At 45.0% G+C, this 12467-nt stretch overlaps 2 non-coding genes and 1 pseudogene across 2 annotated transcripts; 1 reads left to right on the forward strand and 2 right to left on the reverse strand.

The window, feature by feature from the left end:
* Positions 1-4382: 4382 nt before the first annotated feature.
* Positions 4383-4462, reverse strand: LOC148631439 (U4 spliceosomal RNA; annotated as a pseudogene).
* Positions 4463-4692: 230 nt separating this feature from the next.
* Positions 4693-4809, reverse strand: LOC148631440 (U5 spliceosomal RNA). Its single transcript, XR_015934759.1, has one exon. It is a non-coding gene; the product is annotated as a U5 spliceosomal RNA (small nuclear RNA).
* A 1297-nt stretch (positions 4810-6106) lies between these two features.
* On the forward strand, positions 6107-6179 carry trnar-ccu (transfer RNA arginine (anticodon CCU)). Its single transcript has one exon. It is a non-coding gene; the product is annotated as a tRNA-Arg (tRNA).
* Positions 6180-12467: the final 6288 nt, after the last annotated feature.

The following is a 12467-nucleotide window of genomic DNA, read 5'->3' on the forward strand; positions in this document are numbered from 1 at the left end:
GGAAATGAGCACACGCTACGTACGTCTCAATCACGCCCTAGAGTCATAAGGCGCATTGAAGGGTGCACCCCCATCATTAATCGTTGCGCCTCTGTGAAAGGAAAGCTCTTGAGCAGTCTTTGAAACAGCTCGGATGAAACACTTGATTGCTTCCATGTGCATCTGGAGCCCATTTCTTATTTTCACTTCACGCCGCCCAAAGCATTTCTAAAACATGAGATTCGCGTTTGGGAATGCGCCCTGCCCTACGAATAAAACAGGTCTACGGGTCTGAAACCTCCTCCACGGAAAACAGTTCTGTTGCGCTTTTGATTAAAGGGAGATTCGCTGTTCTTACTTTTTGATGACATAACACCCAAAGGGGCTTCTTTGGAGCTGGATTCCAACCAGCATCCTAAAGTTTCTTGGCGGTATCCTTTACAGTCCTCTGTTCGGTCGACAAGGGACAGAAGGGGGCAGCTTTCCTAACACACACAGTGCAATGTACTGTAGTGTTCCCGTTCATTGAATTCGCAGTTCTGCATCAGACCTCTAACTCGTTTCCTTAGCTTGGATTTAAGCCATGAAGCAGGCTTCTAGTGTATAAACGTCTAGAGGAATCACAAACTAATTGAGAGGCCATCATCCCAGGGGGAACTGACAAAGTCTATCCCTAAACACCTAGCGCAGTCTCTCGAGAGACTGTCAAAAATCGCTTTCTCCGTTTGCGTTGCAAGTAAGTGAAAACACAGTCTCAAACCAGAGCCACTTGGGAGCAGCGGCACGTAAATACTGTTACTGTCACTGCTCGATACTGACATTAGCCTACTATACCATGTTCAGCCACCGCTAGGAAATGTACGGCTCTAGTACCGGAGCAAACAACAGGAGGGCCAAAGGCGCACAGGCACACGTGTCAGACATGGAGAGCGACAAGGATGGGATTCAACCCCATGTGTGTGGAGCACAACGGATTAGCAGTCCATCGCCTTAACCACTCGGCCAACTCGTCAACGAAACTGGGCTGTCCTGACATGGGTTGGCGCACTCCAGTTGATCTTTTTCTTTTTTTTCCCTCATACTCGAGGGTCATTTTCCTGTTCCACATGCGATTTCAACATTTTCCTTGGGAGATGTCAAGCCAGCAAGCCACTGCTGTGGTTCAGTGGCCAGTGTGGAGTTCAGTGGCCCTGTTGTACACAGAAAGCACATTGAGCTCCTTGGACATGAAAAGTTCCAGATAAAAGCCATTTGTCATCCTTTCTCTTGGTGTCGATGTTGCTATTGTATGTAAAGGTGGCAACTTGCTCAGCGAGCAGGCGGAGCACACACCGAATGCAGATGTGTCTGAGTGGTGTGTCCAAGTGGCTGCAAAAGGACAGCACTCCTGGGGTGCCGTGGCTTAGTTGGTTAAAGCGCCTGTCTAGTAAACAGAAAATCCTGGGTCCGAATCCCAGCGGTGCCTTTTTTTGTTCTGTGTTCTCGAACAGAACTGGTCATTATGGACAACCGCATACGTCTAGACTTAATTAAATGCAAGTATTCATTTCCTGTCTTGAACGACTTGTTTTTCTTAAAATGGATGCAACTTGCAAAACATGAAATACAAACCTCGCTAATCAGCGCTCACGGCTGGCAAAAAAAAAAGAAGTCAGCAATGTTTTTTTCTTTAACCTTAAGCCTGCTAATGGAGAAGAAACTAGTCGCCACATCACATACATCCGTTTTAACGATAAGAAGGTAACAACTATCCTCACTCCAGAGTAAATCTCACGTTGAGGGCATATTTTTTTCCACTTTACCATGAGTCGTGCTCAGCTGCAGAGAGGCGAGAGCAGAGCAATGAGGTCAGGGGGACAGGGGAGTCACACGCTGGCGGTTTGAACACGCGGAAGATCACTGAGGGATCCACAGTATGTGGACCCTCCATGCGCCATCATTCCACACTCCAGACTCTGAATCCTGCCATCCGAGTTAAGATCTCGGCGGAACCGGAGGCGCAGTTCTTTCTTAAAACGTAATCTGGTGAGCATTTCTAGAATCGTACTTGTATAGATGCAGCCTTTAATGTGTTGCTAGGTTAAAATTTATGACTTCTTGAACTTCAGTAGGCAACTGCCCTCTTGATTTCGGATTTAATTTCTTTATTACAGGGGCGCTTTTATGATGACAGAGTCATGTTCAGGTACTTTGCTTGATGGAGGAAGCTCATTTCGGACTCTGTGATCTGCTCACCTGGAAAGGTCTGCTGTACTACTACAAGAGAGAAGTAGAGTCTGGAGGAAGGGACAATTTTATGATGCTTTGGAAGGTAATGTTTTTTTTTTCTTTGAAATCGAAATGAATCAGAATATCAGTGCAAAAGACAAACTCTTGGTTTGGTTTAAAGAGATATGGTTTTAAAACAGACAAAATGTAGAAAACAGGTGTTTCTCACTTTTGGAAAAGAATGGACCGGGGGTAATATTTTACTAGTTGCAGTGCTAAGCTCACTGGGTTACAGTCCTGCAGTGTCACACCAGGGCCAGTGGTGCAATGGATAATGTGTCTGACTATGGATTAGGAGTTTGGAGGTTTGACTCCTGCCTGGCGCTGGTTGTTTTTAAACACATCAGCCTACTCCCTAAGTAGCCTGTGCTACTTACTGCATTGTAATCGTACCCAGTAAGAGATTTCCTTCATGTAAATGAACTGCACCTGACAGCTTTAGAAAAACACCTGGGCTCAGTACGGTGCTGAGAGCTCAAGTTGTGTATAATGTAATAATTTAGGTAGAATAGATTCTAATAATATAATGATCCAGTGTGCTGCACTACTTCACTGTTTCACTGCTCTATGCCTTCTGGAAATAAATCCTCAGACTACTTACTGCCCTGGGCATGTACCAATAAATTACAGGAGCACATCTATATATCACTGCGTTGAAGCAGGAGACACAATCACTGCAAACACATCCTAAATACAGTGTTCCAGCACCTTTGACCTCATCCAGAACGTATCATTTCTTGAAAGGAATTGCTGTCCGAATGCACATCTGAATCCCAAACAGAATCTCTAGTAAAATCCGATCATTTGTGAAACAGGTAAATGTCTTAGGGGCCCATTCCTCATTCTCAAGACACATGTATGCAGTACGTACACCATGCATTGAGCAATAGGGATTAAAGACACCACAGGTAAGGTTAGAAGACATTCTGACTATATTCTAAAATATTGGACTCATATTCTTATGATGGCAGACATGATGCTGTGTTTAAAACCGGGGTTAATGGACATTATATGACTGTCAATTCTGTTTTGTTTTGGAGACTCTTGGCTGCCTATGTGGTACAGTGCAGCGTGAAGAAAACATTTTCCAAAACTGTGTCAGCTCAAAAGTTGTAAGAAAACCTTTCCAGCTGCTTTAACTTTCTTCATTTTTGTCATTTAATTGTCTGTCGGCACTATGTAGCAGCATTGCATGACAACCCATCTCACCACGGAAAGGAACCTAATAGCTTTTGTAAGAGAGGAGAAAAGGACCTGGCCCGTACAGGACTCGAACCCACAACCTTGGTGTTATTAGTTCTCACCAACTGAGCTAACCAGCCTCACGACAGCAATCCTCTCTGTGCTGCAAAAAATCGAACTCAGGGAATTTCTTTTGCCCTCCTTTGAATTGAAAGCCGTGTAATTCAGTGTACGGGCTTTCTCGTGCAGTTTTATAGTTCTTGTAACCCAAATCCTACACTGGCGTGAAGTGACCCCCCATTTCACAGCATTTTTCAGCTGATTTAAAATGTACCTAAAGGAGAAGCATTATTGAAGACCATCAATTACCAAGAGCTTTTGTCAAAGGTTTTGGTGGTCATTTTTAATGACCACAGAGCGCTGTGACCTCGGTTTTACATCTCATCCAAGAGACAGCGCCCTTTTACAACACAGCGTCTCCGTCACTATGCTGGGGGATTGGGACCCGCACAGACCTCAGGGTGAGCGCCCCCCCACCGGCACCATTAACACCGCTTCCAGCTGGAAACTTTGTTTTTCCCTGTAGCTCACCCTCATCCGGGTACTGACCTGGCTAACACCTGTTTTGCTTCAGTGGGTTTTCAGTTGCGAGTTGCAAGGGGATGCAAGTGATGGAGCCACTCGCTGCAAAAGCCACTGCTTTGGCTGGGAATCGAACCAGAGCTTCCCGCATGGGAAGCGAAAATTCTACCACTGAACCAACAATGCTCACTGCCCAGTCCTTCAAAAAAGACGTTTTTTTGGTGCTCTGTTAAAAAAGCGTCGACATTACCTCTTTCAAAAGGCTTCACTTTCCTAGTCACATTCCAAGGCTCATTGAACCCGGGCTGTTTCCTCCAGCGGTATAGTATTGCAGTTAGACAGCACGATGCCTGCAAGACTATGTCACGCTCTGACGAGAAAAGTTTTCAACTAGCAATAATCGTGCCTCGGCTAAACCTCACAGGCTACGATACTGCCACTGCACAAAGCTGACGGTTGCCAGGCAACCGCGGGGATCCTATGGAAATCGTTATCAATCGTCTCATGGCATGTCGTTGCTGTAACGCTTCATATTTGCGGCCGGACACTTCCCGCCTCCCAGAGGAAAGAGCGCCAATCAGACAGGCGGAGACCGAGGACTCGCAGAGCAGACGGCCACAGTCGCCGTAATAAGAGCGATTGTGAGCGGTTTTGTTTTCTCTCTTTGACCAGCCCAGCTGCGCCCCACCCGAAGGCAGGGAAGCACAAAAATTGTATGGAACTCATTCATGCTCCTTTACTTGGAAATCTTTAGTAAAAGGCAAAAGATTTGTACGAGATGAAGAGAAACCAGAGTGCGTGGCTGGACAGCTGCAGGAGCCCAGGCCGCCTTCAAGGCCTCTGCCCTGCCGGTCGTGGTTGGCAATGCACCTGGCCTTACAAACGAGCCAGTGGGGCCCGTTCAGCTCCGGGCTCATCGCCTGCGGCTCTCGGCTTACCTGGCAGGGGAGATACCTTGATCAGCCTGTAGTTGGAGTAGTTGGATTGTTTTCTTGTTTTGTTTTGCGCGCTTACGAACGCCATGGAAAACGAAACAAAACTAAAGCCCTCAGCTCCTCCACTTGATTATAATCCCGTTACGTGTCGAAGCAGGAATTTACGTCATCCTACCACTGTAACACGGGGAATAGAGGGAAATGAGCACAAGCTACGAATTGTCTCAATCACTCCCTACAGTAGTAAGACGCCTGGAAGCGTGCACCCCCATCATTAATCTTTGCGCATCTGTGCAAGGTAAACTCTGGAGCAGTCTCTGAAACGGCTCAAAGGAAACACGTGATTGATTCCATGTGCATCTGGGGTTCATTTCTTATTTACATTTAATTCAAGGGAAAGGCTTGGGTCAGTTTCAGACGGCCTCCAACAGCGAGATTCAAGCGCCCCACCTTCAGCCCAATCTGCGCCGCCAGAACGCCAACGGCTCCTCTGGTCTCCGGGGTGCGGTTGTGACCCCGTAACCTAAAGTGTTGGTGGCAGACAAATGGAGACTAACAGGTGATGTCCTAGGACATGACTACATTGTGACACTCGGTGGGGATGGTGACCATTGCTTGGAAAAGAGTGCGAGGCCCCTTTAGAAAAACATTTTGTTAACAGGCATTCTGCCTCAGCCTAAACACCTATAGCTTGCAAAGCGCATGCTATTAGACAGGCACCTCTGCAAGACCTTAAGAGTCTCTTAAACTAGTGATAGTAAGGTGTTCCCAATGGGCGATGTTTGGCTTTCAAATCATCTCTCTGTGGAAGCGCCGAGATGCAGCTGTTTAAGGCTTAGAAGCAGCTGACTGTTTCACTACCTAGCTGATTACTGTCAGTCAGGGAGCTCAGAGGTGAAAAGCCTGTCTGAGAGACAATTCGCCGTCAATCAGTTCAATATGTTCCGTACCAGCTCGGCGCACCTGAGATCATCTTGGTAGCCGTGTAGCTCAGATGAGTGAGAGCGTGTGTGTGTGTACCACCGTGATTGGATGCCGGTCCTTCTCAGGTCACAGTAAACCTTCTGCTGCCTAACTTTCCTAATTTTGGGGATCCCTTTGAAAAAGCAAAGGAAAAAAAAAACTGGCTCTTCATCAGCGTGATCGACCCAACCCAGTGTGCCCCAGTGGCCTAATGGATAAGGCACTGGCCTCCTAAGCCAGGGATTGTGGGTTCGAGTCCCATCTGGGGTGCTCCTGTCCCTTTTTGAGTGTACAAATGTCCTTGTGATTTGTGAAGCTGCAACCCCACCTTACTCAGTGAGCGTCTCTGCTTTTCTCTCACATACAGTTGGGAGAAAAACTTTTGTAAACAGCCCTTTGGAATGATGTGGATTTCTGCATGAATGGCTCCTAACATGTGATCTTATCTTTATCTAAGTCATAATAATTAATAAAGAGAGTCTGATTTAACAAACAACACACGCCCAACATTTGACATTGCTGTTTCTTTATTGACCAAATGGTTTAAACAATCAAGGTCATTGATGGAAAAAGTACGTGAACCCTTATATTAAGGAGCTAGTGGAACCTCCTTTATGACAAAAACCTCAACCCCCACTTTCTGTAGCGGCTGGTCAGACCTGAGCAGCGGTTAGGAGGTATTTTGGCCTATTCCTCTATGAAAAACTGTTTCAGTTCATGTATATTTTTGGGATGTCTTGCACTGAACGGCCTGCTTCAGATCACGCCACAGCACTTCAATGGGATTGGGGTCAGGACTCTTACTTGGCCATCCCAAAATACGGAATTTCTTCTGTTTCAGCCACTCTGTTGTTGATGTACTCCTTTGTTTTTGTCATGCTGCATGACCCAGCGTCTTTAGAGTTTTAGATCACAGGCAGACACCCTGACATTCTGCTGTAGAATTTCCTGATACATCTTGGAATTCATCGGTCCCTCGATGATTGCAAGCCGTACAGCCTCCGCTATGCTTCCCAGGTGGGATGAGGTTTTGGAGTTGGTATGCAGTGTTTTGTTATCTCCAAACATAACGCTGTGCACATTTACCAACAAGTTCAACTTTTGTCACATCTGTCCACAGAACATTGTTCCAGGAGTTGCTGTGGAACATCCATGTGGTCTTTAACAAACTTGAGAGGGGCAGTGGTGGTTTTTTTGGGGGGGAGAGCAGTGGTTTCCTCCATGGTGACCTCGCATGATCACCACTCCTGTTCAGATTTCTTCTTATGGTGGACTCATGAACACAGACGTAAGACAAAGTCAACCACCTGTTCGCTAGATCCCATCCCCACTCAGCTAGTCAAAGATTCCCTCGAAGGACTGGCAGGACCTATAATTAGTATGATGAATGCATCGCTTGCGTCAGGCGTTGTACCTGATCAATTTAAGGTAGCGGTTGTTAGACCGCTCCTTAAGAAGTCAAATTTGGATCCACAAGTTCTTAACAACTACAGGCCTGTCTCAGAGGTCCCATTTCAATCTAAAAGTCTTGGGAGAATAGTTGTTGCCCAACGTCAATCGTATCTGGATTCAAATAATATGCTTGAGAAATTTCATTCTGGTTTCTGAAACTGCATTAACAAGAGTCGTAAATGATATTCTCTTAGCTACTGATGCGGGGAATGCAACAGTGCTTGTGCTTCTAGATCTTAGAGCTGCCTTTGACACGGTTGACCTCTCTGTTTTGTTACACAGGCTTGAGTTTGAGGTTGGCTTATCTGGAACCGTCCTTCAGTGGTTTACTTCACATTTTACTCATCGTTTTCATTATGTTCAAATATCTAATAATTGTACTGCTTCATCAATGTCACCAGTTCTATTTGGGGTACCAGAAGATCAGTGCTGGGACCAATATTGCTCTCTCTCTCTACATGCTGCTGCTAGGTAGGATAATATGAAAAAATAATATGAACTTTCATTCATATGCTGATGACACTGAAATAAACATTTTGTTTACACCAAACAACAACTCTTCTATTATCAGTTTAGTTAAATGCATTAAGGAAGGAAATACTTGGATGTGTGAAAACTTTTTGTTACTCAACTCTGAGAAAAATGAGGATCTGTTGATCGGAGGCAACAATACTGATAAGACTACTATAACTTCAGCACTTAACTCAGAGGATTTAAACATTTGCCTCAAAGAGACAGCACGTAACCTAGGCGGCATATTAGACACAAGGCTCTTAACAACTTGCATTGTTAAGTGCCTTGGGACAACCTTGTTGTGAAAGGCGCTATATAGAAATACATTGATTTGAATTGAATTGACAATGTAAAATGTTGTGTGTGTTGTTTGTTAAACAAGACTGTCTTTATTTATCAAAAAATAAAAGGAATTTGCTAGGAATGCAAACGTTAGGTTGCGCTTCTTCATGCTGCATCGTCGGCATGAGTGGAGCTTTTTAAACATCTGTACTTACTGTGCCCCATAAGAAATCGTTTGTCCCCGTTCAAAAGAGATTGTGCGATGTCCTGCAGTGTTCGCAAAGCAAACCTTTGACAGTTTGAAAAGAGGAATTTATTCTGCTTCCTGTGTGTGCAGTAGTTACAAAGTTGAACGTCTTTACACGATTTGCTGCAGTTTTCAGTGGGCGGGCTTTGTCAGATGGCTTGGAAAAACGCACTGTGTTTCGGCTTGGGAAACATCATGAGAAGTGTCCTGCATGTTTTCTGTGTATAGCTGTCTTTTAACGCATACAGAATTCATTCGAAATCATTGATTTCTCCAATTAACAAGGGTCCCTTAAAGGATGAGTCAAAGTAACGTCTAATCGGATTAGTTTCCTTAGAGCTGGTTCAGAGTTTCCTCAAGAGTTTACCTTACACAGATGCGCAAAGAAGAATGTTGGGGGTGCACGCTTCAAGGTGCCTTACAGCTGTAGGGAGTGATTCGAGATGATTCGTGGCGTGTGCTCGTTCCCATATACCGTACGCCCCGGGGTGCAGTGCTAGGATGACGTACAATACCGCTTGGGCACATAACGGCGTTATATGCAAGTGCGGGACGTGAGGGTTTTCGTTTGTTCATTTTGTTTTGCTCTGCTTTGCTTTGTTTCATGGTCAAGAGGCGTAAGGTAAGTCGTAATCCAGGGAGAACACTGGTGGCAAACAGTCCAAGGTGAGAGGCGAGGTCCAAAGTCAAAAAGGCAGAAGGGGAGTCCAATATCCAGAATAAACGAGGTAATGGAAAAAACGCCAGGTAGAGCTCTCAAGGAGTAGACTCAATACCAGCGGGAAGCAGGTAAAGATGGTAAAAATAGCACTGCGTACCGCACGGTGGAGTGTGTGCAGGTGGGTTAACTCGTGCGGCGGCGTTTGTTAATAATCACCCGCTGCTGGTGCTGTTTAGATTGCTTAAGAGTTGGTCTTAACTGCCTGGCGGTCATGACAAGCTCCTCTTTAAGCTGTGGTTTAGTTTTGCATTCATGTGTTTCTAGAGCAGTTATTTATGGGGGTGGGTGGGTCTTTCACAGAGGCTCAGGACAAATCCCCTGCATGAAAGTCTACTGTGTGCGTTCAAACAGTCACAGGTCAAGAGCCACGCAGGAGGACAATGGACAGAAGAAGCAACGAACTAAAAATAAAAGAACGAATATGAAAAAGCCACCATCTTTTTCTTTTTGACATTTTCCGACTTTCATGCAAGCCAGGACAAAGTTGCTCGTAGCTACTTGTGGATTCAAATACTCTATCGAGTGCTTTGATGAGTTTTTGCAATTTGATTGTCGTCCTGTCAGCCTGTTTCTGTTTTTCTTTTCAATCTAGTGATGGAAAGTAAGAGGGAAATGATGGAGCAATCAATAACTGCTCCGGAAAAATGGCAGAAAGAAATGGCCCGTCACTAAGGACATTTGTGAAGCAGAGGAGTGACATCACCACAAAGGCGACACATTCTGCTGATGGTTTTGGTGAATAATGATTGAGGCGCGTTAAGAGAAAGGTAGCTGTGTCAGCATGCGTAGGCTGTAAAGGATAAAGCAAAGGTTTACTCCATGCTGAAAAGAGAAGAAAAGAAGCACAACGTTTCGGCTGTGGAGTCTTCTGTGCCATCTTCTTTAGCGATGGTGATGATGTTTACATTGGAAAAACTGAGACACGCATACTGGAGGGGCTTGAACCACCAACTTTTCAGCACCACAGAGTCTGACAGTCTTTTGTGCGCCCTACATTTGCAGGTTTATGGTCAAAGAAAACAATCACTTGCGCTTCTTGCAGCCGGCAATCTTTTTCCACTGACAACCAAGAAATGGATTTCATCTTTCACAAGCTGTATGGATTTCTTCAAAAACAAGTTATTCCAGAAAGGAAATGAATTCTTGCATTAAACTGAACCAAGCTGTACATGTTTGTCTGAAATGAGACATTCGGCACAACAAGACACGGAGAGAGGCACCGCTGGTATTCAGACCCAGGATCGCCTGCTTACTAGGCGGGCACTTTAAGCCACTAGGGAACAGCGCCAGCGGAGCACCGCGCTTTTACAGACACTTGGATTTGGGTTTTTTTCATTTATGTTTGTGGACCTTCACCATTTGAGGAAGTGAGTTAGATAAGAAAGTTACAGGTATGGTGAGCAATGACTAACAAAGGCACGTACTGCGTATTCCTTACAGAAGAGTAAGCAATTTGTTCTAAAAAACACCGGCTAAAGTCCAACATCGTTAGCAATCTTATTACTTAAATAGAATAAACATCAATAAACTGTAAGGTGCTGGTACATGCGAGTAGATTTGATCTTCTATTAAACAAAAATGCAATTACAGCTCTAAAAAGGTCAACCTAGACTTCTGTAACAGATCTGTTCAGGTCATCGCTGTTCCTCTGACCTTGTGAGTCTTTGGAATTTTAAAAGTGTATTTTGCTTGCCTTTCATGTGGTCTGTGTACAAGTCACTGTGGCGTATGCGGTCCTACACAGCCTTGCTATAGACGTGACGAGCCTCCGCTATGTTGCAATGGAGAACAGGTTCAGTACGGAGCTGCCGAGAAAATTCAGCTGGAAAGCTCGTTGCAGAAAAGCATCGTTCTCTGCGTCCAGCTGCAAAGCGTCACTCGTGGGTGCTGAAGAATCGATTTCACAGGCTGCGGGTATAGGCGATTTAGAGTGTTAAAGGTCCCAGCGAAAACAGAACAGCGCTGGTCCTTTTTCATGCACGCACGAGAGCAAATGCAAAGGATTTGAACCTGCGCAGGGAGACCCAAACAGATTTCAAGTGTGTTGCCTTAACCACTCGGCCACGATTACAGTAAGTACGCCAGCTGTTGGCTTCTTGCTACAATCGAACAAGGAGTGCAAGGCGGCGGCGGCAACTTTTTTCAAGTTCGCTCTCCGTTTAAGAAACCTTTTACGCCATACGTGTAAGCAGACACACACCTCAGAGTACTTAAGGGTGGCTTCAAGTTGGAATGATAAAGTCTCCCCGTTCGGACATGAAAATAGAACTTTCTTAGACAGAAAGAAATCAACAACGGAGACATGTGGATGACGATTTCAGTCACTGCACTTTGAATAGCATTTTTACTCGAGTTACAGGAGATGCACGAATGGCCCTTGACCTACGCTCTTACGAATGACTTGGAACATTCAAAGAGAACAGCCCTCAAGTCCTGCGGTTTATTATAATGCTGTTGCGTGTCGAGGCAGTATTTGACTCCGTCCTACCGTTGAGACAGGGGGCGTACTGTAAATGAACTGCACCTGACAGCTTTAGAAAAACACCTGGGCTCAGTACGGTGCTGAGAGCTCAGCGTTGCTGTTGTTCTTATTAGCACGCACTGCATCGGCTATGACCCGAACTTTTCAATTATTCCGATCAGTAAGTCAACACGTAGTCCACATGAAAGGTAGAAATATTCTCTTGTCTGTCTCATGTTTTTATAGAACTGAATGTCCCTGACAATGTACTGTTAGTTTTAATTGAAGAACGGCATCTGTGTTCAAATATACCAGAAAAGTTTACGTAACTGCTCATGCAACACTCAGTTGTAATTAGTCAAGAAATAAAGTCGAACAACAGCTGCGAGATTGATTCTGAACGTATGAGATTGCAGCGCCTTTTACTTCCATTGACAAATGATAGATATTCGAAGAGAGATCCTTCAGACCAGCAAGCAAACCCACGGCTATTTCGGTTTTCTATCTAGGCAACGTTGGTGTCTGCAATAGCATACATGAAAGCGTGATGCAATTTCTGTGGCTACATTAGTTGCACGTCATGCACAGTAAGAGTGTTTCTAACACCAAATACAAAGTCAACAATTAGCGATCACGCCTTCTCCTCAGTTAACCCACTGAAACCCTTGCTGTTAACAGTTCTTTACTGCGTGCTTTACGAGCACCTACATATTGTGTCGGTTCTTTCAGCTTTATTCATTACGTTTTCAAAGGCATAAGTAGAGCACCAGAGGTGCGAACACAAAGTGTGTGGTTACTTGAAGAATTGATTTCCATGGCAGCGGGGACAATTGATTTAGCGTTTTTATAGCACGAGGAAAGGAGAAGCAGCACTACGCCTTT

This window comes from Lepisosteus platostomus, unplaced genomic scaffold, assembly GCF_059453375.1.
Source record: "Lepisosteus platostomus isolate fLepPlt1 unplaced genomic scaffold, fLepPlt1.hap1 Scaffold_77_H1, whole genome shotgun sequence".
NCBI classification, from domain to species: domain Eukaryota; kingdom Metazoa; phylum Chordata; class Actinopteri; order Semionotiformes; family Lepisosteidae; genus Lepisosteus; species Lepisosteus platostomus.